This window comes from Borostomias antarcticus, assembly GCF_949987555.1.
Source record: "Borostomias antarcticus genome assembly, chromosome: 6".
NCBI lineage: Eukaryota > Metazoa > Chordata > Actinopteri > Stomiiformes > Stomiidae > Borostomias > Borostomias antarcticus.
In genome coordinates this window covers 8,962,264-8,964,763 of record NC_140239.1, presented here as the reverse complement: position 1 = coordinate 8,964,763, position 2,500 = coordinate 8,962,264, and the positions used below count along the sequence as shown (strand labels likewise).

Below are 2,500 nucleotides of genomic sequence, written 5' to 3'. Positions count from 1 at the left end.
ACATCAAATGCAGCAGAGGAGATCAGAGGATTGGCCAATCACCTGCCAATCACCGGGCTTCAAGCCCCAACTCCATCACTCTGTTCTTCTAGCCCTGCTGGCCTCCTAGTACTGTACCATCACCTCTACCAGAACCACCTAGTACCATCACCTCTACCAGAACCACCTAGTACCATCACCTCTACCAGAACCACCTAGTACCATCACCTCTACCAGAACCACCTAGTACCATCACCTCTACCAGAACCACCTAGTACCATCACCTCTACCAGAACCACCTAGTACTAGGGCTGTAACGATTATGAATTTTGCTTAACGATTAATTGTCAGAAAAATAATCGCGATTATTACAATAATTGTCAGAGTTGTTGACCGGGGGGGGTGCTCGCATCACACCACTAGGGCCCCTTGCCCATCACACCACTAGGGCCCCTTGCCCATCACACCACTAGGGCCCCTTGCCCATCACACCACTAGGGCCCCTTGCCCATCACACCACTAGGGCCCCTTGCCGATCTGGCACCCTAGGCAGCCGCCTACTTCGCCTATGCCACGGGCTGGCACTGGCACTGATGCTCATGTCCGCATGATTTGAGTGAGAGAGTGTGTGTTTGAGAGAGAGAGAGAGAGAGAGAGAGAGAGAGAGAGAAAGAGAAAGACAGACAGACACAGAGGGAGTAAGTGAGTGAGTGAGTGAGGGTGGGTGGGTTCCGGGTTCTGACTCATTTTTAGCCTAATAACACAAGTACTCAGCCTATGAAGTAAACCTGTGGTTTAAAACCACGCCTCTTTAATATCATGAATGTTAACATTTACATAGAACATATATCCTCCTCAATAAAAAAAAGCATTGAAAAATTAAAATTAAGAAAATTTGGAGTATACAAATAGCACATGAAGTGGACAATGCATCAGTGCTTCTTTACTTCTTTAATACAGTGTCTCTTGTCATTATTTTCTATGAACGTATAGGACAAGTGCCAACAAGTTGAAGAATTCCATTGAACTGGGTTGCTACCATATTAACTCTGCAACATATTTGTATTTTATAAAAACAAAAACAAAAAAACATTTTTTTCATAACCACGGTTACAAAAAACAATCGCGGTCAGAAAAAATAATCGCGGTTTGACAATTATGTAATAATCGTTACAGCCCTACCTAGTACCATCACCTCTACCAGAACCACCTAGTACCATCACCTCTAACAGAACCACCTAGTACCATCACCTCTACCAGCACCACCTAGTACCATCACCTCTACCAGCACCACCTAGTACACCTCTACCAGCACCACCTAGTACCATCACCTCTACCAGCACCACCTAGTACACCTCTACCAGCACCACCTAGTACCATCACCTCTACCAGCACCACCTAGTACACCTCTACCAGCACCACCTAGTACACCTCTACCAGCACCACCTAGTACCATCACCTCTACCAGCACCACCTAGTACCATCACCTCTACCAGCACCACCTAGTACCATCACCTCTACCAGCACCACCTAGTACCACCACCTCTACCAGCACCACCTAGTACCATCACCTCTACCAGCACCACCTAGTACCATCACCCCTACCAAAACCACCTAGTACCATCACCTCTACCAGCACCACCTAGTACCATCACCCCTACCAGAACCACCTAGTACCATCACCCCTACCAGCACCACCTAGTACCATCACCTCTACCAGGACGCAGGGCTTCAGCTCATCTCAGTCTTCTCTGATGTGGTGCCTCAACGGTGGAATCAGCTTGTCTCTATACTGTCAGGACGGCCGAGTCGCTACCCCTCTTTCACAGCCTGAAGACCCATCTTCTTAGAGAACACCTGATCTCTCCACCAAGTGTTTACCTGTTACCCAACTTCAACCGTTGGTACATGTAAAAACCTCTTCCTTTCTCTACCGATGTGACTGCTGGTGGTTCTTATTAAAGGCTTTACTGACCATGAAAGCCACTTCGGATAAAAGTGTTGGTTAAATGACTAAAATGTATAAAAAGAAAAAAAGAGAAAGGTGAATAAATATGAATGCAGACTGTGCACAGCCATGTTGCACACACACACACACACAATTTTACATTATCAGCATTGCATCATTATCACATTATTTTATGCACTAACATCTCACTAATCCTAAGGGTTAGTCCATGAAAAAGCACATCAATACACCCACACACACATACACCCACACAGACACGCACACACAGACACGCACACAAACACACACATTAATGGAATCAGCTATCATATTGTTCTGTTTATTTAAGCAGGGTTCAATTACAGTTCCAGTAGACATGGCAGCGGTAGCTAGTGACTCCTCCCTGCTGTTATGACAGAGCTGCTATCAGCTCCACTAGCAGGAACTGACTGGCTAGAAACCTCAAGCTATTTGAGTCTCACAATGTCTACAATCATGTGCCTCTTTGCTGCATCTGTGGGTGCGCTGTGTTGTCACATCCAGAGCTGCAGCGACTCTGAAACGCCAGATGGT

General features: G+C 46.2%; 1 protein-coding gene across 8 annotated transcripts in view; it reads right to left on the bottom strand.

Annotated features, from left to right (window-relative positions):
- The window catches only part of camk2b1 (calcium/calmodulin-dependent protein kinase (CaM kinase) II beta 1), a 73,091-nt gene that overhangs the window by 15,029 nt on the left and 55,562 nt on the right, over positions 1–2,500 (bottom strand). The window lies entirely within an intron of this gene.